This window comes from Malus domestica, chromosome 07 (assembly GCF_042453785.1).
Source record: "Malus domestica chromosome 07, GDT2T_hap1".
Classification (NCBI taxonomy): domain Eukaryota; kingdom Viridiplantae; phylum Streptophyta; class Magnoliopsida; order Rosales; family Rosaceae; genus Malus; species Malus domestica.
In genome coordinates, this window is record NC_091667.1 from 12,131,715 (window position 1) to 12,157,132 (window position 25,418).

The window sequence follows — 25,418 nt, forward strand, 5'->3', positions numbered from 1 at the left end:
TTCGGCTTTTATTTTTTATTTTTTATTCAATAGCAAAAAAATCCCTGAGATTTCAGAGCTCCATGATGAAATAGAAAGTGCTCAGGACTGGATAGGCAACCCATCTGTCTAAAAGAGTTCTACCAATGATTCACACCACTAAGATTTCACTACCAATCAAGCACACTCATACACACCAAGTCGCATGTTTTCAATGCCGAGTCGGATTCCTTACTCAAATAATTCCCAGAGCTTCAAGCTAGTACAGTACCATTCCTAATTCCTAAAGCTCAGTTATTCAATACAAACTACAACAATTCTATTCCGAATCCGAATGCATTACTATCCAAAACGAAATTGAAACCGATGAAATCCAGTACCCCTAACCAAACAAACCTTAAATTCTCCCAATAACAAAAAAAAAAAGCTCACCTTAAACGAAGCCTTAAGCCTCCCAAACGAATCATCCCGATTCTTATTCTCCACCATCACCATCCTCTCATACTCCTCCTCCTCGACCGTACCGCTCTGCTTCTTCTTCACCTCATCCGATTTTTTCTCCAACGCTGCCTGCTCCTCCTTTTAGAGCTCATTCTCCTCCAGTTCCGCCAATCGGCGGGCCTCGGCCTTCCGCATGGCAGCCTCTGCCAGCTTCTCGGCTTCTTCCTCGCGTATCTTGGCCACGCGGGATTTGCTGCCCTCCACCTCATGCCAGTACTACTCGTCCTTCTCGCGAGCCTCGCGCTCCTTGCGCTCGACTTCGGTGGAGCTCTTTATAGAGATACTCTTCGGGGTAGAACGATGCCATTTTAGAATAGGATTATTAATTAATAAAATAATTACAAAACGACGTCGTTTTGAATAACTTCGATTCGGTTTGGTTCGATTTTTTCAATTTGGTTTAGTTTTTTCTTTTGGTTCGGTTTTTTTGGTTTGGTTTTCAGTTTTTTTCGGTTTTCGATTTTTTGAACCCACCCCTACGTCTAGTTCTCCAAAGAGCTCCGTCTAGGGTTTAGAGTGGTACTCCGATGTCCTTCACAGTCGTTTCTCCCGATCTTCAGAAGGTCTCGAAACGACCCCGGTTCGTATATAGATCCACCCCTCTACGTATGCATATAAAAACAATGTACTCATGATTCATTCATAATACACAATGTACGCATAATACTTTAAAAAACAATGCAATTCTACTTAAGCAAACAATGAAATCAAGCACGGGTACATACAAAAAAAAATTACAAGAAAATGGGCATATACCAAAAAACATAAATAAATATAATGGGAGAAAATTCAAGGGTACATTATAAACACAAAGACAAATAAAGAATTTTCAATAAAACTTTTGGGTTCGTGGCAAATGATATCCAAGAACTCCTCTCTAGTTTTCAGGATAGTTCACTCGAGTATATTCAATGGAATTGCAATGTAGTGGCTCATCACCCAGTTAAGTCCAGTTTAATTTTCAATGAGCCAAAAGTTTGGCTTGAGGAACCCCTTAAAATTATATGAGGTGTCCTCTATCAAGATTTGTATCCTATTTGAGTTTTATTCGAAATAAATATCGTTTCTATTAAAAAAAATATATTCAAATAAAAATAGTGACGTGGACAAAAGTCAAGACTTTGATTAAAAACTGAAAATTAATAAAATTTCAGTCAATAAATTTTGGTGGTTAGCTAGTAATGGATTTTAATTTTTTTTTTTTTTTATTATTTAGAAAAATATTTTGAGTTGTCGGGTTAACTTGATGGTTTGTTCCTCCCACAAGAATTAACTGGCTTCCTACAATTTTTCTATTATGTACATTCGAAGGCACATATTTACATATTATAAGTCATTTTCTGTCATATATGCTTATCAGTTTATGTCCAACGTGATGCAGCCGCTACCATGATATGTCACATTCATATGATTCATGCAGAATTGAAGGACTTCATTTCTATGTTTTTATCTGTGTCAAATGAAAAAGACATTTCAGACACGCCAAGAGAGTTTCTCTTTTTATGCCAACGACAATCTTAATCTCGAATATATAATAATACATTTTTTAACTTCCATTTAGTACTATGGTTTACTGTTATTCATGTTCACTTGTAAACAATAGTGTAAATATTCATCCATAGTGTAAACATAGTGTAAATATTCATTCTTAATGTAGATACTATAGTTTGTTAAAAAAAAAAAATTATATATATATATACACACAGATTGCTTAAGGGAAGGGATCCCCATTTTTTTGAAAAAAATGGGGATTAGGTGTGGGGCCCACTCCACATCGAATTTTAACGATCTGAACCGTCTATTTTGTTAGTCTCGATTCATAGATCATCCTTGCAAAAATTCAATTCAATCCGAAACCCATGTGGCATGCCTAGCGAAAGCGAATTAATTGAGCCATTTTCCATGAAATTGTTTTGGTGAAAACAAAAAATAAATAAATAAATAAACATTTTGAAATGTATGATGATATTTTTGAAGTGATTGAAACAAGTAATTAACATCATATTAACTAATAAATCACTTAAATGTTGAGTGAACTACCAATATAATGATGGTTTATTTTAGACTAGATGAAATCGTGATTTATTTTGGTTAATAATTGACGTGATGTATTATTACTGAAGAAAAGGATCAAATTCATCACAAAGACATGAAGTGCGGCGCCATTGTGAACTCCAATAGTCATACTATGGCCTCACTAGTCACTACAACTTTTGTACAAGTTTGACCACATTTTACGAAGATGTATTGATTAAGAATATTCTTTCCAAATCTCCATCTAGTTGATTAAGAATATTCTTTCTTGCATCCGAAGTCACAGCTTCAAATTCACCCGCTCGTATACAGTTTTTTTTTTTTTTTTTAATTCAATGCAAGTCGAATATATAGTAGTGAGTAAATTGTAGCTATAATATCTTAATTTTAACTCAATTTGAGCAATGGTTCCTCAACTTAAAATCCATTACCATTGGTCATCAACTCATCAAAACGTGTAGCTATGGTCCCTCAATTAAAAATTCATTACCATTGGTCTCTCAACTTTAATTCAACTAGAGAAATGATCCCTTAATTTTAACACAATTGTAGCAATGATCCTTCCAACATAACTCATTTTGACAAAAATTTTTATGTAGTTGACGAAAATGATCATAATTACACACTTTAATGAGTTAAGGGATCCTAATTATATAAATGGTAATTCCAACATAACTTATTTTGACAAAATTTTGATGAAATTGATGAAAATGACTATAGCTACACATTTTGATAAGTTGATGGATTAATGGTAATGGATTTTTAGTTGAGGGACCATTGCTTCAATTTGATTAAAGTTGAGGGACCATTGCTACAATTTACTCTATATTAGTATAGCTGAAGAATTCTTACTAGAACATAGCGTTTTCATTAATTGTTTTTAGTGAGTATTAGCCTAGTTTCCCCGCTCGTTTTACTTTTTCTTTTTTTCTTAGTATTATTAATAAAATCTAGTAGAGGAGGGATGTGTGAGGGGTTTCTGGGTGCAACAGTCATTTCTCCTTCGGAAGAGGGTTGGTGTCTCGTATACAACTGTTAACGAAGAGTTAATCTCACATAATCCGTCTCTATAAAATAAATAAATTAAACATTCACCTACCAAATCTTACGAACATAAGGTAAAATGTGAATGCATGATGTGGATCATACATTAGAAAAATGATGTAAACAAATTTTTTATTAGAAAATGATGTAGCAAAAATATGAATGGATGATGTGTATCATGATTGGAAAGCTTTTTTGTGGTTTGGTGGTGACGATGAATTGATTGAGCTTGGCAAGTTGTCATGTGGAGCACCAATCCCATAAATTTCATACATTAGTGATCTAAATGATTAGCTCTCAATCCTTTACTACTTAAATTAAACAAATGCTAAAGTTTCATACAAAACAAAACACTAATCCAAAAAGAAGTGTATTGTAATCTTATGTGGGGCTTACATTTGTTCCTTGCTTTTTGAAAAGTTGGGAAATTAGAGGTTTGAAAGTGTGGTTTTGGGCATTGGTATTAGGAAAAGGGGAAGGGAGGCATTCAAAGTGGGTTCTTTCATGATTCCCCATTCTCTCTCGGTCTTTGGTGGACCAAACACTTTTTCTCACTTGAGCCAATTTTCTTCGGTGTTTTATTTTTCATTTAAAAGGAGGACAATCGGTGGAAAACTACGATTATTTATCTTTTCTGAGAGCTAGGAATACCTAGTAAGTGATTAAGTTAAGATAATATTAGTAATATTGGTAGTGGACTTGCATGGACCTATAAAGTTTTTTATGGTATCAGAGCAGACTATTCCTTCAATATGTCATGAGCCCGATGTACTAGGCTCAAATTTGCCTCCTTAAGTTAAATTTTCAAAATGTTGGGTTGGCTTCAGCTTAGGGATATTGAATGAGTAGGCTTTAAGAAGTTGCATTGGTCCTGAATGATGACCGAGCTCCCAAAAAGTTATGTTAGCTCCGGAATAATGAATTGGTCAGTTCCTACTTCCTAATGTCAAAATGGGTTTCCCTGGCCTGTGTGAGGCCACTGGTGAGGGGCCGTGTTGGATAATAATTTCTCACATCGGTCGTATGATAAAAGAATACATAATTAATATATGAGATTTTCCACCCCTAATATCACCTAGTCATTTTGTGATAGAACCCAACACCTAGTAATAGGTAGTTAAGTTGGAGAATATTGGTGATATTGGTTGTAAACCTGCATGAGCCTATAATGTTTATCATTATATTGGACAACCTTCGAAATCTGTCGGAGTTGGGAGAATTGGTCGAAAAATTGGCTATTTCGCACAAAGTGCTCCCATATCCACCCTGTAGTCCTATCTTTTCACCCACATTTTAATAAAAAAATCAATGATCATTTTATCCTCTTATAAAATGACATATAAAGATAGAGGAGAATAAAAAGCCTTCTCTGTCCACTGATTCCAACCACCGTGCAATATATCTCAATTACTAAAAATATCTTTTCTTCATTTTCAATTTTTTCAGTCGTTCTATTTTTTAATTCAATTGTATATTCACACGTGAATAATCAAATTAAGCTGAATCAAGATAATTGAATACATCACGAGACTACGAGCTACGACCCGGTGCCCCATGGTTATGAAGAAATGGATTTGGAATCACAAAGCTTTACGTATTCGTCGAGTTGTCATAATCCACATCCCACATGCATCCAATGCCTTCTGCCACAACATTCGTTGGACGTAGCCGCTTTCTCCACCGAATTTAGCTTGGCTTCGATGCTATGATTGGTTGAGCATTGTTGCTGCTGCTGCTGCATCGCCTCCATGGTTGGCTGTGGAGATGGTTTGAATGGTGGTGGTACTTCAGAAAGGGTGGTCGCAGCAAGTGGAAGCCATGCTAATGAGGGGTGTCAAGCGTAAGGGTGATGCGATGGGTGGGAAGAGAGTATAGTTTTCTTTTGGATAACAGGTTTGAGGTCTATTACAACCTCATACAACATCTTTAAAACATTTCACTTTCATACCTCACGTACTATTTTATTTCAAAATAATATCTCCGTTAGATTTTTCATCCATTGGTCTGCTAAATGCTAACGTGACTGCCACATTTGTGCTGATGTGGCGAATTTTTTTTTATACATTAAAAATATTATAATATTAACCCCATTAAAAAATAAAAAACCCAAACTCAGAAATCCTTTCTTGAGTCTCTCTCATATCTCTCACTCTTTCACTCTCTATCTCTCTCTCCCCAACAGGACACCCACACACGCACCCATCTACACACTCACACCACCACCACCATGGACTCTCTCTCTACTCTCCCTCGTCTTTGTGGAGCTAGGTGAAGCCCAGAAACCGAGAACTAGCTCCGGCGAACCCGGTGAGTTTCGAGCTAGATCCTAGCCGACTCTGGCCATCCCATGACCAATCTAAGGTACAAAACCCTTCCCCTTGACTCTATGCTCTTTTTCGCATGTAGATCGTAGGGAAAAGCCGACAGAATGAGGGAGAAGAGTGACATGAAAGAGTGAGAGAGTCCACAGTGGTAGTGGTGTGTCATCGGTGGTGTGGGTGTGTCGATGGGTGTGTGCGTGGGTGTACTGTTGGGGAGAGAGTCTGAGAGAGAGATAGAGAGTGAAAGAGTGAGAGATCCGAGAGAGACTCGAGAAAGGATTTCTAGTTTTTTTTAATAGGTTAATATTATAATACTTTTAATGTATAAAAAATTATTTTTTTTGCCACGTGGCAGCCATAGCAGCACAAATATGGCAGCCACGTCAGCATTTAACAGACTAATGGATGGAAAATCTAACGGAAGTATTATTTTGAAATAAAATAGTAAGTGAGGTGTGAAAGTGAAATGTTTTAAAGATGTTGTATAGAGTTATAATACCTCAAATCTAAAAAGGTAATTATGTAATTTACCATTTTCTTTTTCACTTTTAAAGAGGGCGAATTATAGGGTGAGTCACTTGAGTGGAGAGATATGACAATAGAATGGCATGTAACAGTTTTTGCAAAAGACAAATAAAAAATGGTGATTTGCTGGAAAGACAAAAACGCCCGTATGGACTTGCGCTCAAATCCATCGTCCTTCTCGCTGAGGAAGCAGGAAAAGCATGGTGATCTTCAATCCGTGTCAATGGTCTAGGTGGAGCTATGGCATCTTGCCCTACTGCTGACCTAATCGAAAACCACGATGAATGGACCAAGTGGGAAGAGTGACGGCGGGCTTTTGCCGTAGGGTCTGTGGAGATGGGTCGTGTTGGATAATGATCAACAATTAATTACAAAGTTATATATATATATATATATATATATACAGGGAGCTTAAGGGGAGGGATCCCCATTTTTTTTTTTCAAAAAAAATGGGGACACGCTCCCTACCGTTAGATTGACTTTAATGAAATTGTGTGGTTGAGATTAAAACACAGGCCATAGAATCTCAACCACATGATTTCATTTAAGTCAAATCCAACGGTCGGGAGCGTGTCCCCATTTTTTTTTAAAAATGGGGATCCCTCCCCTTAAGCAATTCCTATATATATATATATATATTTATTTATATGCTAATAAAGAATAAATTCAACTCAATAATTTGACAGATTTTGAATAAAGGATATTAATATCAAACAAATAAAAATAGTGATCAAGGCTTGTGTACCACAATGTCTTTGAAACATAATTTTGTCCATACTCGGTGCTTGTAGTTCGATAGACGTTTGCTTCATTGGGATCCAATAATCAAACTTGAACTCCAGCACTAGAAAACTTGGTTTCTGGCGAATATGTTTGTTGTACTCTCAGCAAGAATATTTTGGTATTTCAGAAGAAAACTGTTTTTTTCTATGTGTCATGCAGATGAATGTATATATAATGCATATATGCCTATTCGCAACAAGTACGAATATAAGATGCATCTTTGGGAGGCATCATCTCAGATGAGCCCACTAGCCCAATAACAAAATATTAAACTGGGTATGCTGCCATCTTACTCCATAAAGAATGCTAATAATTTGATTACTCTTTCTCAAACACATACAGGAAAATTTGGAATTACTATTCGGTTTAGTGACATCTAATTTTTACTTTATATAAAAAAATACTGGCTTAGAAAGTTGAATACTTCAATGAATCACATTTTTTATATAACGATATTGGAGTAAGCAATTGTTAGTATTGAGCTCGATATTTATAAGAGTCGAATATAAAATATCATAAAATGGAAAAGAATATCACTAAACGCTAATGATAATCATAAACTCTAATTATTGATTAAAAATATCATAATGGTTTTTTGTCCGACCTTAAGCCCTATATGCTAAAGCCCAAAGGACCCAAAACCTTGTTGCCCATAGATCGAATATACCACTTTCAATGGACCCATATGCCCATTCTATAGCGTGAGATCGTCGAAGTCCTGAACCAAATGGGTACCAACCAACTCCAATGGACACCTACTAGTAGGGATGTGTATCACGTGCACTGCACGTGACACAGTCTTTTTCAAACCCAACAGAATTATTCAATTGCTCATTCATTGCGAAAGTTTTTTAATGTGGCCATCACGTACGTAGTGTCATCAAGTAATATATTATAATTGCATATCACTTTTACAACAGTGAGGGGAAGGAAAAATACTTATTTATTTTGATGCGGATTAGATTTTCACCGATTTTATTCCTTTGTCACAGCCTGTCCCGAACTTTTAATGTCGGGGACGTAAAACGACGGATTTACCCTTAGCGGGTATTAAGGTATGTGTGTGACATTATTTGGTTTAACCTTATATTAGTTTTGGAGAAAAATAATTAAAAGGAGTTGGATTATAATTTTGGTTTTTGTTAATTTTGGTTAGGGATTTAGATGATGGATGGTGAGGATTGAATGTGGACCATCTAAACCCCTTACCCTCTCTCTTTCCCGTAACTCTCTCTCTTTCTCCTCCCTCACGACACTCTCTCTCTCTCTCTCTCTCTCACACCCATATCGTACGGCCACACCCAAAACCATTCAAAACTTCACGGATCGAAGCTATTGAGGTAAGATTCTTCATCCTTTCGTCGTCCTGAGTTGAATGGTACTAATTTTAGAGGGTGAAACCTTCGATATCACGTGAAACCCGAACCCTCATTTTTTGTCACTGTTCATGCACAAGTGAAATGTTGTGTTTCAGGGAATTCTAAGCTTATAGTGAGCTTAGTGAGGTCCCAAGGAAGCTCGGAGTGCTTCGTTTGAAGGATTTGGACGTCGGGATCACGAGGTTTGATTTTGGCCGGTTTTGCTTGGATTTTTCCGGTGAGATTTAGTTGTTTTTGGAGCTTAAAAGTAGTGTATCGTGATTCTACATGTTTAGGGCTTCATTTTGGTATAAAATACGAAGAAAATGGTTGAGAAACGAAGGAGAACAAGACATTTGAAGTTTGGCCGGAAACCGGCCACCGGAAAAACCAGTCCGCGCGAGCTGAGGTTAGGGATGATGCGCGTGGGGGCGCGTGTCCCCATGCCTGTCCCGGCGCGTGCGGCCTCCAAAAATTTATCTAAAAATTTCTCAACGTCCGTGACGTCGAGTAGGTCGATGTGGTATATTCATATACCCAAATTGAGCATCGTATGAAAAGTTATTTCGAATTGTTGGTTATGTGTTTAAATTAACGTTTTTATAGTTGTTTCGCATATAGGTGACACCTATCCCGAGGACGAGCGCATCCAGGGACGTCACAGGGGTTACGACCCATCGGCTTATCAGTTAGTGGGCAGTTTTGTTTTCGTATTACCTATATACTATTGTTTTTCCCAGAAAATGCGTTTATTTGAAATTTATGATTTAAATTGCCATGCATGCAATTGTTGAGATATTTGGGTTGATAATTGATGCATATATACGTAAATTGACGCGGTGGATGGACATGTGAGTTTTTATATTATTCAGACGATGTACTTATGTGAATGGCATTGAAAGCTCATAAACTGCACCTTTGGTATTAGTGCTTATAGTATTCACCACACCGCACGCTCGCCTTGGATCCAAGTAGGTGGATGTCGTACAGACCACTAGAGGTGGTTCCGACATGCCAGTCGTACAAACCATTAGAGGGGTTCCGACTGGTGAGTGACCTTAGATTATGCGCGCAGATGATTGATGAGAGAATCACTAGAGCGTATTATATTCACCATTTTAGTCGTACAGACTACTATACGTAGTTCCGACTTATGTGCAGTGTAGTGCCGTACAGGTCACAGTTGGTGACTCCGGCAGGGCCGTACAGGTCACAGTTGGTGACTCCGGCTGGATGGGATATTGAGCTATAGAATCAGCCGTACAGGACCACTATAGGGTCTCCGGTTGATTTATTATTTCACCTGATTTATATTGATGCATTCTTATTATATTTTGGCACGGCATGGCATATTCTTTCTGAGATGTTATATTGTTAGATGATGAGCTGAGTTTTGATGATATGTGTATATATATATGTTTATATTCTATTTTCTGGGAAAGTATACAGGTTTTACGGAGAGAGGTTAGAAATGTTTTAAATGAAATGTTTTGGAAAATCTTTGGTTTTACTGACCCACTCACCTTTGTTTTGCGCCCCTCCAGGTTCTAGTTAGCAGTTGGTGGCTCTCGAGGTCTTTTTCGGCATTATGACAGACGTTCTGCATATAGGACTTACCTGCGGGTGTTGTATTTTTATTTTGGTCCTACTTGACTGCACTTAAACCTATGCTCTGAATTTGTGTGTTTTACTTTATAACTCCCTTTTCATGCTAGTAGGTTGTTCTGCTAGTGATTGCTTTAAATTCCTTCATATTTCTGTTGTATCTTGCTTCCGTGTCGCACTTTTGGCTACGTCACGCTCACGTAATGGCTAGCACGCCTTGATCATCTGGGTCGGGGTGTGTTAGTTTGGTATTAGAGCCTAGGTTGCAGTCTTGTATAATTGTTAACGCTTTAATGATCTTTTGATGTTTTCTGTCAGAATTATGCCGCCTCGTAGAGAGCGTAAGGAGTCTCGCCGTGCTCCTGAATCTAATTTCCCGGATATCACTCAGATAGGGGAAGCAATGGCCCAGGCTTTTCAGAATGTAATTCGTCCTCCTCCCCCACCTCAGGGGACACCCCTAGAGACCATGTACAATTTGAAACTGGATCGTTTTATGGGTAATGAAGGTCACGATGGGGCAGAGAAATGGCTAGATCATATTGAAAAGACATTTCAGGTGATGCAAAGTCAGGGGAACTTTCCGGCTGATAGGTGGGTTGAGACCACTACCTGGTTTTTGGGTCGAGAGCCAACAACTTGGTGGGAAAATCAGACTAGGTTCTTGTCACCTGAGACGGCTGCTGACTGGAAAGTATTCAAGGAGAACTTTATGAAGAGATTTGTCCCCCCAGAGTATATTGATCGCAAGAAACAGGAATTTACTCGATTGAAACAGAAGAATATGTCAGCTCATGAGTACTATAGAAAGTTTACTGATTTGTCTCGCTATGACCCTGATACAGCTGGTAATCAGGGAGAGATGCTTCGACGTTTCAAGTTGGGATCTAAAAAAAATGTGGCGAACTTTTGCCAGTGCACTTCCCTGCGCCGATTATCATGAGTTTTTCGAGATTTTGGTTAGGATGGAGGACTCCGATAATCTCCCCAGTGACAGTGAGGATGACGAGGACAAGAATGATGGTCAGAAGAAAGATGATAAAGGTAAATGTATCTCTATTCCGGGACCTCGCAAGACGCAGAATTTTAAGAAGAGTGGGGCGAGTTCGAGTTCTTATAGTGGTGGATATAGTATTACTGGCTCGATGAGAGGTGGTGGAAGATTTTCTGGTGGGCCCAGATTTCAGAAGCAAAGGGATTCTGGTGGTGCTGGTGGTTCTGGCGCTCCGTGGTGCCATCGTTGTAATTTTCGTCATCATGGTGAGTGCAGGAGATGTGGTGGTGCTTGTTATACTTGTGGGCAAATGGGACATCAGGCTTCTCACTGTCCCCAGGGTCAGCAGAGACCTCAGCAGACCACTATGCCACATTCAGCGCCGATTCAGCAGAGTTTTGGACCAGGCAGTTATGGCCAGTCGAGTCGTGGTGGTGCTTACCACTACCAGGGGGATGCTGCACCATATGCTTCCGGACCTTATCAGTATCCCTAGGAGCCTTATTCTCAGACAGGGTATTCTTAGGACTTTGTGGGTTATTCTTCTTATTCATCCATGCCAGCTGAAGGATCTCAGTGGCATCAAGAAGGTCAACCCCGTCAGGGGGAAGTTGCTACTGGTGGTGCAGGATCATCTAGGCAGCCTAGTCAGTCAGGCCAGGGACGTACTCCCCAGGGGCGAGGTAATCAAGGCAATAGAGGTTGTGGTGGACGACAGCAAGCTCAGGGGCGTGTTAATCACATCTCACTGCAAGAGGCTCAGAACCATCCAGACTTGATCATGGGTACGTTAAATGTTCTTGGTCATTTTGCTAGGGTTTTGATTGATTGTGGTGCTACGCATTCTGTGATTTCTCATACGTTTTCTCAAATGACTCAACCTCACCCTTCACTTCTAGGATTTGATTTAGAGTTTGCCATGCCTAGAGGAGATAAATGTTATGTTGATAGTGTGTACCTTGGGTGTCCAGTGATGGTAGAGGGCGTAGTTATGCCAGCTGATTTTATTCCGTTAGATATTGTGGATTTTGATGTGATTCTAGGGGCTGATTGGTTGCATTATAATCGTGCCCATATTGATTGTTATGGGAAATCAGTTACTTTTTATCGCCCTGGACTACCCGATGTTACTTTTGTGGGCGAAAGAGGTGGGGTGAGACATGGTGTTATCTCTGCCATAAGAGCAAGGAAATTATTATCGAAGGGTTGTCAGGGATATTTAGCACATGTGGTGTTAAATGATGTTGTTCCTACCAGTATAGAAGAAGTTGGTGTGGTCAGGCATTATCCTGATGTATTTCCTGATGATTTGCCAGGGTTGCCGCCAGACAGAGATGTGGAATTCTCTATTGATTTGCTTCTAGGTACGGACCCTATATCTCTAACTCCTTATAGAATGGCTCCTGCTGAGTTGAGAGAATTAAAGATTCAGTTGCAAGAATTACTTGATAAAGGTTTCATTCAACCTAGTTCGTCACCTTGGGGAGCTCCAGTATTATTTGTGAGGAAGAAAGATGGAACTCTGAGATTGTGTATTGATTATAGGCAATTGAACCGGGTAACGATTAAAAACCGTTATCCATTGCCTCGCATCGATGATTTGTTTGATCAGCTGAAAGGTGCGTGTGTATTCTCTAAGATTGATTTGAGATCTGGTTATTATCAGTTGAAGATTAAAGATGAAGATGTACCTAAGACGACTTTCCGAACCCGTTACGGACATTATGAATTTCTGGTTATGCCATTTGGGTTAACCAATGCACCTGCAGCTTTCATGAGGTTGATGAACGAGGTATTCCAACAATATCTTAATAAATTTGTTATTGTTTTTATTGATGATATTCTGGTATACTCTAAGTCTCAAACATATCATATCCGACATCTTAACCTGGTATTAAAGAAATTGAGGGAACATCAGTTGTATGCCAAGTTCAGTAAATGTCAGTTTTGGTTTACTGAAATGGCATTTTTGGGGCATGTTGAATCGGCTCAAGGAATTCAGGTAGACCCTCAAAAGATAGCAGTAGTGGAAAATTGGGAACAACCTCGAACCGTCACTGAGGTACGGAGTTTTCTTGGTTTGGCAGGTTATTACCGACGGTTTGTTCAGGATTTTTCTATGATTGCTTTGCCGTTAACGAAGTTGACCAAGAAGGATGTTAAATTTGAGTAGGATGAGAATTGTGAGCAGAGTTTCCAGCAATTGAAATATTGCCTCACTCATGCTCCATTATTGGTACTTCCTGATGATAGCGGTAATTTTGAGATTTATAGTGATGCTTCCTTGAATGGTTTGGGATGTGTTTTGATGCAGCATAATAGAGTGATTGCCTATGCTTCTCGGCAGTCGAAAAATCATGAAAGGAACTATCCTACTCACGATCTTGAATTGGCAGCCATTGTCTTTGCCTTGAAGATTTGGAGGCATTATCTATATGGTGAGAAGTGTAAGATCTTCACTGATCACAAGAGTCTCCAGTATCTATTTACTCAGCATGATCTTAACCTTCGTCAGCAAAGATGGATGGAATTATTAAGTGATTATGACTGTACTATTGAGTATCATCCGGGTCGTGCTAATGTGGTAGCTGATACACTAAGTAGGAAACCTCAGGGTAGACTCAATGCTTTATATGCTTGCCGTGTTCCTCTTCTTGCTGAATTGAGGGCAACTGGAGTAAGGTTGGAGTTGGAAGATCGGAGTGGAGCTTTTCTTGCCAGTTTTCAAGTCAGGCCAGTTTTGGTGGATTGTATACTCGAAGCTCAGATGGTGGATGAGGAAATTCAAGAAATGGTTCAATTAAGAAATGAAGGGAAAAAGAAAGACCTCAGGATTCGAGAATCAGATGGCATGCTTATGTAGGAAAGCAGAATGTATGTACCGAATAATGAGGAATTAAAGAAGGAAATTTTGGATGAAGCGCATTGTTCAGCTTATGCGATGCACCCAGGAGGAACTAAAATGTACCATACCATTCGACCATTTTATTATTGGCCGGGTATGAAGAGGGAAATTGCTGAGTATGTGAGTAGATGTATTATTTTCCAGCAAGTTAAAGCAGAAAGAAAGAAGCCTTTTGGGCGAATGCAGCCACTTCCCGTTCCCCAGTGGAAATGGGAAAATATAACCATGGATTTCGTGTATAAGCTTCCTCGTACCCGAAATGGATTCGATGGTATTTGGGTGATTGTGGATCGACTTACCAAGTCAGTGCATTTCATTCTTGTGAGGGAGAAATATCCACTGAATAAATTGGCTAAGTTATTCATCACGAAGATAGTGAAGTATCATGGAGTTCCAGTGAATATTATTTCTGATCGAGACCAAAGATTTACTTCTAAATTTTGGGTGGCTTTTCAGGAAGCTCTTGGTACGCAATTGCTTTATAACACTGCTTATCATCCTCAAACTGATGGGCAATCAGAGAGGACGATTCAGACGTTGGAGGATATGTTGAGATCTTCAGTGTTACAATTTGGTGATTCTTGGCATGATCGTCTGGACTTGATGGAATTTGCCTACAATAATAGTTTTCACTCGAGCATTGGTATGTCACCATTTGAGGCACTTTATGGTAGGGCGTGTCGTACGCCATTGTGTTGGTCTGAGGTTGGTGAAAGAGCGTTAGAAGGCCCAGAGATTGTGGATGAGACTACTCAAAATATTCAGGTGATTAAGTCTAACCTGAAAGCAGCCCAGGATCGACAGAAGAGTTTAGTAGATCGACATGCCACTGATCGAGTGTATAATGTGGGCGATTGGGTATTTTTGAAATTGTCACCTTGGAGAGGTGTGGTACGATTTGGAAAAAGAGGAAAGCTAAGTCCGAGATATATTGGACCCTATGTGATCACTGAAAGAATTGGTGAAGTTGCCTACCGGTTGGAGTTGCCTCCGGAGTTATCTAAGGTCCATAATGTGTTCCACGTGTCTATGCTTCGACATTATATTTCTGATCCTTCGCATGTGATCCCTCCCCAACCGCTAGAGATTAATCCGGATTTGACATATGATGAGGAACCTGTCACTATCTTGGATTGGAAGGATAAGGTTCTAAGGAACAAGACGGTGAGTTTGGTGAAGGTGTTGTGGAGGAACCATTCCGTAGAAGAAGCTACCTGGGAGACAGAAGATCGAATGAGAGAGATGTACCCAAGGTTGTTCTATGGGTATTAAGTGGTTTATTTAGTTATGGGAATTTCGGGGACGAAATTCTATAAGGAGGGGAGATTGTCACAGCCCGTCCCGAACTTTTAATGTCGGCGACGTAAAACGACGGATTTACTCTTAGCGGGTATTAAGGTATGTGTGTGACATTATTTGGTTTAACCTTATATTAGTTTTGGAGAAAAATAATTAAGAGGAGTTGGATTATAATTTTGGTTTTTGTTAATTTTGGTTAGGGATTTAGATGATGGATGGTGAGGATTGAATGTGGACCATCTAAACCCCTTACCCTCTCTCTTTCCCGTTACTCTCTCTCTCTCTCTCTCACACCCATATCGTACGGCCACATCCAAAACCATTCAAAACTTCACGGATCGAAGCTATTGAGGTAAGATTTTTCATCCTTTCGTCGTCCTGAGTTGAATGGTACTAATTTTAGAGGGTGAAACCTTCGATATCACGTGAAACCCAAACCCTCATTTTTTGTCACTGTTCATGCACACGTGAAATGTTGTGTTTAAGGGAATTCTAAGCTTATAGTGAGCTTAGTGAGGTCCCAAGGAAGCTCGGAGTGCTTCGTTTGAAGGATTTGGACGTCGGGATCACGAGGTTTGATTTTGGCCGGTTTTTCTTGGATTTTTCCGGTGAGATTTAGTTGTTTTTGGAGCTTAAAAGTAGTGTATCGTGATTCTACATGTTTGGGGCTTCATTTTGGTATAAAATACGAAGAAAATGGTTGAGAAACGAAGGAGAACAAGACATTTGAAGTTTGGCCAGAAACCGGCCGTCGGAAAAACCAATCCGGCGAGCCGAGGTTAGGGATGATGCGCGTGGGGGCGCGTGTCCCCGTGCCTGTCCCGGCGCGTGCGGCCTCCAAAAATTTATCTAAAAATTTCTCGACGTCCGTGACGTCGAGTAGATCGATGTGGTATATTCATATACCCAAATTGAGCATCGTATGAAAAGTTATTTCGAATTGTTGGTTATGTGTTTAAATTAACATTTTTATAGTTGTTTCGCATATAGGTGACACCTATCCCGAGGACGAGCGCATCCAGGGACGTCACGGGGGTTACGACCCATCGGCTTATCAGTGAGTGGGCAGTTTTGTTTTCGTATTACCTATATACTATTGTTTTTCCCAGAAAATGCGTTTATTTGAAATTTATGATTTAAATTGCCATGCATGCAATTGTTGAGATATTTGGGTTGATAATTGATGCATATATACGTAAATTGATGTGGTGGATGCACATGTGAGTTTTTATATTATTCAGACGATGTACGTATGTGAATGGCATTGAAAGCTCATAAACTGCACCTTTGGTATTAGTGCTTATAGTATTCACCACACCGCACGCTCGCTTTGGATCCAAGTAGGTGGATGTCGTACAGACCACTAGAGGTGGTTCCGACATGCCAGTCGTACATACCATTAGAGGGGTTCCGACTGGTGGGTGACCTTAGATTATGCGCGCAGATGATTGATGAGAGAAGCACTAGAGCGTATTATATTCACCATTTTAGTCGTACAGACTACTATACGTAGTTCCAACTTATGTGCAGTGTAGTGCCGTACAGGTCACAGTTGGTGACTCCGGCAGGGCCGTACAGGTCACAGTTGGTGGCTCCGGCTGGATGAGATATTGAGCTATAGAATCAGCCGTACAGGACCACTATAGGGTCTCCGATTGATTTATTATTTCACCTGATTTATATTGATGCATTCTTATTATATTTTGGCATGGCATGACATATTCTTTCTGAGATGTTATATTGTTAGATGATGAGCTGAGTTTTGATGATATGTGTATATATATATGTTTATATTCTATTTTCTGGGAAAGTATACAGGTTTTACGAAGAGGGGTTAGAAATGTTTTAAATGAAATGTTTTAGAAAATCTTTGGTTTTACTGACCCACTCACCTTTGTTTTGCGCCCCTCCAGGTTCTAGTTAGTAGTTGGTGGCTCTCGAGGTCTTTTTCGGCATTCTGACAGACGTTCTGCATGTAGAACTCACCTGCGGGTGTTGTATTTTTATTTTGGTCCTACTTGACTGCACTTAAACCTATGCTCTGAATTTGTGTGTTTTACTTTATAACTCCCTTTTCATGCTAGTAGGTTGTTCTGCTAGTGATTGCTTTAAATTCCTTCATATTTCTGTTGTATCTTGCTTCCGTGTCGCACTTTTGGCTACGTCACGCTCACGTGACGGCCAGCACGCCTTGATCCTCTGGGTCGGGGTGTGTCATCCTTACTAATACTATCGTTTGTCTAAAAAAAAAAAGTAATGTGTTATAATATAAGTAAGCGATTCATTTGATAGGTTATATAACTAGAGAGTTAATAAATTAATTCATGTGTTATAATATAAATAAATTGATAAGATTACATGACGATATGACAATCACACTGAAAAATTCTCATCTTCACATTTGCAATACCTTCTAGTCTTTTGGCCTTTGAATTAACTATTGTGACATACATTTAAGAATTCCAATGCTTCACGAGAATTACCAAATAGTCTACGATGAATCATGATTAAGTAACACCAGTACATCACTTAAGCTCTATTTTCACATGAATTATAAGGCATGAAACCTGCCCAACTTGAATTAGGGATCAGTTTTAAAGGAGTTAAACACCTAAAATGCAGAATTAGTCCAAAAAACAAGAAAATCATGAACAAAGCATAATGCATAACTGCATATATTATCCTTAATTACTATTTTCCCCTAACCCACATTTTTAAGAAAAAAACCAAAATTTGATAAATGCATAAAATGCATAGGAAGTGGTTAATATTTAGTCACATTACCCTCACTTATTATCTCACTCTTTTTATTGGTCGTCTTCTTCAATCTTCAAGTAATTAAGACCATCTCCAACCGAAGGCTGACCAGATGACTCGTTTTAGCTATCTGGCCCTCCAAGAAATTAATATGTTAATAAACAGTACAGAGCCATATTCCTTACCATTTCCAACTGAGGGCCAAATGACTTATTTTAGCCATGTCAAAAAATCGTCTCCAACCGAGAACCAAAGAGTTATAGTATGGAATGTGAAGAATTGAAATAAAATGAGGTAATATAGTATAAAATAGTGAAAAATATATAAGAAATGGTGTAGGAAAAATTTAGAAATTAAAAAAAAAAAGGCTGATGGGCATAAAAACAAAAAGTGGGCTGGGACCATAAAAAAAAAAAAAAAAAACTAAGCCCTAAACCCTAAATGGGTTGGGCAAAGGAAAAGAACAAATAAAAAGGGTTGGGTTAATGGAAAAGAACAAAAAAAATGGAAATTGGGCTAGTTAGCAGGCTCGCTGGCTGGCTGAAAGTGGCCAATTGGTTGGCCTTTTGGCCCTTTCAGATTATGTGGGTCCCACGAGCCTTCTAGCCTAGCCCTCGGTTAAAAATGGTTTTCGGGCATTTTTCAGCCCTCTAGCCCTCTGGACCCTTCGGTTGGAGATGACCTAAATCCCCGTCAATCCTTTCATCCCAAACCACCATCGTCCAAAACTAGGGATGGGCAACAGTTATGGCAGGTTGGTAACCGCGGTTATTTATTCATAACCGTTTATTCTCATACCCGTATAACCGTTTATCCGTTGGGTAATTACCTAAATGGTTATACTCATACCCATAACCGTTTATAAATGGTTAACCATACCCATAAACGCGTACCCATTTAACCATAACCGTTTAGTACCCGTTTACTCATTTATCATTTTTTAACCCGTTTATTTTTTCTTTTTTACCATTTACATTTTTTTCACCCGTCTACGTGTTTTTTTTTAACAACTTGAAAATTAAAAAAGAAAAATTTGTCATAATTTTTTTTTCTGACAATTAAACACCGTTATAGGTACATTCATAATACATTTCCGTATTTTAATTTTTTAAGTCTTTATATCATTCTAATAATTGAAATAATACTTTACAAACAATATTTTTAACTGTTATCAATGAAGGTAATATAAAATTTGCTAAGTATTATTGGGTTACAAAAATTGTTAAAAGACAATACTCTTGGGTTATTTAACTCAGAATGTAAAGTATTAACATAATATATATAATGAACCATAAAATTTAAAGTCGTTAAGGAAAACTATCTTATATTAGCTACAGAAACCATGCACTATAGTCAAAAGCATTGATCTAAGTTTTGTCCGATAGGGAACATGGTTTGTGTTAATTTTACATATATAAAATAAACGGGTAAACGGTTACCCATAACCGCCCATTTAAATTTTGCGGGTAAACGGTTATACCCATAACCGTTTATTTATCTAAACGGTTACTCATAATCGTAACCGTGAAATTTAAATGAGTAGGTAACCGTGGTTATCCATAACCGATGGGTATTTGCCCATCCCTACCCAAACCCAATTTAGCCTCTTGCTCGGGATTTTAACCCTCCCGACAGCTTCGACCGCCACTACTTCCTTCCTCTTGTCTATGGCATCCAGTCCTCTCCCATTGCGAAAATAGACGTCAAGTTCATCTTCTGCAACCTCACCAAACTCGAGGAACGAATATTTATCGCTCTAGAAACCCAACGATTCAACGACATCATCATCCTCAATTGTACCAAAAACAACAACAGTGGCAAAGCCTACACCAACTTCTCTTCACTCTCACACATCCTCCCGCACAAATACAACTACGTCATGAGGGCAGATGACGATGTTTTCATTAGGCTCGAGCCACTTGCCTTGTTGCGCAAGCCATTGCTAGGTTAGACCTGTACTACAAATTCGTAATTCCATGTGCTAGCATGAACCCGTTTGTGAACTACATGTTCGGGATAGGATTTGTGCTGCCCTGGGATTTGGTTGAATGGATTGGAGCTTGTCACACTCCGAGTATAAGTTGGTAGGAAAGTGGTTGAAGGTGGGAATACGAGCAAAAAATCAGTTCTCGAATAAGCCGGCAATGTACAACTATCCGGGAATCGATGGGAGGTATTTTCGTGAGTTTATTCCAGAAACTGTGGCCGTTCACCGGCTCAAGAGGTGGGATCAATGGTTGTGTGTGCATGAAACTTTTAATACCAAAGTAGCGCTCTAATTGTCACTACCGTACATGATGCAATTACTAATTAGGGAAGTAAGCGGAATTACTTTTAACTTTTAATAATTTTTTTACATGAACTTTGATAGCTACATTAAAATTGTTATGGACAAATTGCAAATTTTAAACGATTGCATGGGAGACCAAAACATAGGAATATGAATATCCAACTTTCCAATGCATTTGATCTACAGTAAGAACTTGTTTGACATTTTTTTTTACATAATTTACACCAGAGGGAATACGTTGGTATCAAACTCACTGTTCGCGCCCAAACATTTTACGGAAAGCTCTAGTGGATTGAAGGCCCATTGCTCTGTATGTTTGTACCACCTCATGCCAATCCCAATTATAATATATGTATTTATCTGAAAAAATAGTAGTTGGTTTTAAACAAGCTTTAATTAATAATCATGTCACGCCAAACAAGAAAATATAACTTACCAATTATTTTAAGGTTTTAAACAAGCTTTAATTAATCCCAATTATTTTAATTCATGAAATATCCCTCATACTCATTATAATGGTCAAAATAATTGGAGAACATTGTAAGTGAAATTCCTAAATTTCAGTCACCCAATTCAAGCTATTTCGTTTCTGTTTATCATTTGTAGCCAAGACAGAGTTGATGAACCATAAAGTCTGAATAAAAACGCCATTGAACAAGTCCTCTGTATCTTCACTACAAACACAAACTCACTTCAAAGTCTGCCATTGAAAAGCTGATTCTAAAGTCACCACTAACAAAAAAATGTACCCACGGTATACATGGCCTTCCTAAGTCCCATAGACTGCAAAGCTCTTCTGGTATTATGTTTGCATTCAAATGCATCAATATTTGTTGGAGTAGGTACTCTTCCTTCCTCTCACAGATTGTTTTTTTGTCTTCTTCTAGCTATTAAAAAATTAACACAAACGTTGATGTCGCTTAATCGTAATCGTTCAAATAGAAGGGGAGGGGAGATGAGGAAGACTAGGAGGAGATGGTTACCTGATTAGCTACTTTGTACCCAAACTGAAAAGTTGGTTTTCCAGTCCCCATATATGCGAACAACAAAATGTACCCAATGCAATAAGATTGTACCCACACTGGCATTTTAAGCCCCATAAAGGGGAAAAAACTTATTCAAGCATTTTTACAAACACATGTTGTACATACCAAAAATTTTCATAAACAAAAATTATATATATACTAAACGCCTAACTTTGTGGTTAATTCCCTTTGTGTCCTTTATACTGTTCATTCGCCAGTGTTCTTCCGTTTTTGCCCTTCTTTGTTTATGTGATCACTGTTTATTATACAGTGTGATTCCGTCTTTAGCCCTGCTTTAGTCTTTGGTATTTTACTTCATTTTTGGATTCTTCCTTCCCACACCGTTTCAGTCTCTCGACCCTCCTTTTCTCTGGATGCTTCCCACCGTTTCAGACCATCGACCCGTTTTTTCTCTGCCTGCCTCCTACTCTCCCCATCTCCCTCTTAGCCTTATCTCCCAATCTCCCAACTTATTTTCATTTTAAACTTAAATCTCATATGAATCTCCTTGGTCTCAAAGATCTTCTCTCCTCTGAACCCAGAAAAGCTTTAGCCATCCGACAACACCGGCAACCATAATCTAAGCGGTTCAGCAGTTAATAGGTATGCCTAATTTCGCATTTCATTATTGTTTGGTAGAATTCAAAGGAACCCAGATGGAGAGTTTTAATTTTTATTTGAATTGCATGTTATCCAGATGAAAATTTGAATTTGCGAGTTAGGGTTTTTCGATTTTTTTAATTTGGGATTTCAATTTTATTGCTTTTTCGCATATATGATAATGGCTATGGTTTTTCTAGCGAATTCTGATTATTTTACGATCTGGGTTTAATGATTTTAGATGGGGATCAAGTATAATGCGTGTGTAGAGGTTCTTCTTTTAATTGCTATGTGTGTAACAGCTTTGTTCAATTAGTTATCTAATTGTTGATTATCAGTTAGGGTTTTGAGGATCCAAATATCAATTCTTTGTAGGTTTGATTTGTCAAGAGTTTTGTTTTTGTTTTTTAAATGAAAGAAAAAGAATTTACTTTGTTTTGATGCTTCCTGTGTTTATTGCTTAGTTTGCAGTTATTTTTTCTTTGGTTTTCATCTACTGATCGGTTTTAGGGATCGGTGATTGGGCTAGCACTCTTCTCCACAGGTAGTTTTTAACTTTTTATATGTTTAAGTTTTTTTAATATAAATTTTGAGTGATGTTTCATTCTTAAGCCGTGGTTTTCTTTGCTTTGCAGTTTCAAGTTTCTATTTGCACAAAGAACTTTCAGACAGGGTATAACTTCTTCAGGTGTGTGCTCTGTATATTTCTCAAATTTAGATTTCTCAAATCGCTATTGTTTATTAGATTTTCTTTCGATCTGATTCCAATTGAGTTCGATTTCGAACTTAAATTTATATTCGATTTTGATTTACATATGTCCTAATTTCTTTGAAGAAATTTAGAAATGAAGGTATTCAAGTTGGAAACTTTGAGTTCAGATTTCTTCAAATTCAGTAGACCCATTTGTTGCCCCTCTCTCTCCTCTCTTTCTCTCTCTTAATCTCAATACTATTTCTCTCTCTTAAATTCAATATTATTTATTAATTGAAGTTGACGCATCTTTTGTACCTCTCGAATGCTGAGATTCAGATTAATGCCGGAAGGATTCCAATCTGGCAAAAGTCTAAACTACCTTTTATATTTTGACAGCAAGATCCCTTTGCTTATCAGCATTGTCAAACATGTTTATGATCCTTTCATTTATGTCTTAGACATATTTCTATACAATGAGTCCGTCTGTGGTTGATGAGCCAAATAAAAAAAATTAGTACTAGAGTGTGACATAGTTGTATTAATGGATCCCTAATTCTAATAAATTAAAGATTCTCAACCCTAATATGATTTAGGTGCTGTTTCAGATTTTGTGTTTCTCATTTTGGAAGTGATTAATAGATGCTCTGTAAAGGTTAGTCTTATACATCTCTAAATGTAACCCATCTACTCCATCCAGACCTCCTTAAATTAGAACTTTCCTGTTAGGTAGGTCAATTTCCCAAGGAAACATTTGATGCCTCTGGAGTTAGGTTGGTTCTCTTTTCCAAGCTTCAAATTTTAGTAATCATATCAAAAAATTGAGTTGGTTTTAAGTAACTATAGTTATGCTGTTTGCATTCTACTATGCGTACATACATACATATAGAGAAGTTTTGAAAACCAAAAAACGAACCAACATAACTGAAAAGGTCTGGTCCAATTAATTTCAAATATCCCAAGAATCCACATATCATTGCAAAACCAAATTCATCACTTTTCAAAAAAGCATGGCAAAGGGAGTTTGTAGGATTATCATCTTAATATAGGCCAATGAAATTTGAAGTTGGAATAATTTTGTGGATACACATAATATGTTGATTCATATTGGTTCTTCATTATGACCTGTGAGACATATATGCTTTAGAAATTTTAAATTTCCTGTTTTATTTTATCTTTGTTACATCAAGATTTTTTTGTTGGATTTGATGGTTAAGGTGAATTGAGTAATTAATCTATAATATCTCTTTTGATTTAATGGTTGTGAAAATATTATGATGTAGTGGTTATTATGATGGAAATGCATGTTAAAAAATTATGAATTTAACATGATTGAATTCCAACTTTCTTAAATTGATGGAATTATATACTCTTAATGTCAAACTTTCTTAACATCAGGTGATCAGTATGAATGGATTTGATATGGGAAGGTTAGCCTCTAAACTAAATCCCTTTCCCAAGTGATGTTATGTGACAAAATGTATACCACACTATGTCTTTAAAGGAAATGTTCATTAGTTTATACTCATAGCTGTTGTAATTACATGTTAGTTTTATACCCTTTTTTTTAAGAACTATGCATAGTAGTTGTTAAATATTATGACATTTGAAAATCCTTAATTCTATGATTGGGATATGATTACTGTGCGTTCACTTTATTTAATTACAATTTACAAGTGATGGAAAATTTAAAATTAATTTATGCCACAATTGTTAGGCACTATGTTTCACTAAAATTCAAGATGAAGGTGAAGGCGATATCTGTATCCTTCTACACATGCATTTTGGAAAGTTTGATGATTCGCCTATATTTCGCCAACTGGGATGTTCATTCTAAATTTTTACATTTATTGTCATTATCGTATGTTAACATTATGCCATAAAAAGCTGAAATCAATTTTTTTGTTTTGTTAGCTGATCTTATTGTCACAGGTTATAATTTCACATTTTTTTTCCTGAATTTACAAATTATGGTTTACAATGGTGTGATTTTTTTTATTTAGTTTTTCCTCGGTGCAGTTGATTTCTTTTTAAATAAATGCATTTAATGAAACATTTTTGGCATAATATAGACCAATGGTGTTTTTGCGCATAATTCAAAAAAGAGAGAGGTAATGCAGCAACTTGGTGTTCTAATTATGTTGGAACCCATGTCGTTAGAATTACTTGGAATTCCTTTGTACCAAAAAAGAAATTACTTGGGATGAAGAAAGTGACTACTTTTCTCTGCTTTTGTTGTTTATTCGTTGTTTTTTTATATTCGTTAGTTTTCATGAAGTTTTGATGTTTGCTTATTGATGTATGCTTTTTTGGATACATATACAAGGCTTGGAAGGAAGTGTATAGTCGACTACCCAAATGAGGAGACTAAGGCCATCTCCAACCGAAGGCTGGCCAGAGGGCTCGTTTGAGCCCTCTGGCCCTCCAAGATTCCCCAAGATATTAATATTTTAATGAACAGTACAGGGCCATATTTGCCTCCGTCTCCAACCGAGGGCCAGAGGGCCAAAGGGCTCGTTTTAGCCCTGTCACAAAAAACCGTCTCCAACCGAGGGCCAAAGGGCCATAGGGCCAAACATAATTTATTATTTAAAAACTACAATTTAATGTTGTATAAATGGCCTAGGAAGTTATACGAAAAAAATAGAATTGAAAAAAAATATGAAACAAATTTTGTGAAATAGAAGTTATAGGAAAAAAAATATGA

At 37.7% G+C, this 25,418-nt stretch overlaps 2 long non-coding RNA genes across 2 annotated transcripts; both read left to right on the top strand.

Moving 5' to 3' along the window:
• The first annotated feature begins 11,773 nt into the window (after positions 1 to 11,773).
• LOC139197507 (uncharacterized) lies at positions 11,774 to 17,299 on the top strand. Its single transcript, XR_011582955.1, has 3 exons — positions 11,774 to 11,929; positions 16,339 to 16,405; positions 17,262 to 17,299. It is a non-coding gene; the product is annotated as an uncharacterized lncRNA (long non-coding RNA).
• Positions 17,300 to 22,485: 5,186 nt separating this feature from the next.
• LOC114825774 (uncharacterized) lies at positions 22,486 to 24,533 on the top strand. The gene is made up of 4 exons (XR_003774568.2): positions 22,486 to 22,564; positions 22,656 to 22,708; positions 24,110 to 24,141; positions 24,429 to 24,533. It is a non-coding gene; the product is annotated as an uncharacterized lncRNA (long non-coding RNA).
• Positions 24,534 to 25,418: the final 885 nt, after the last annotated feature.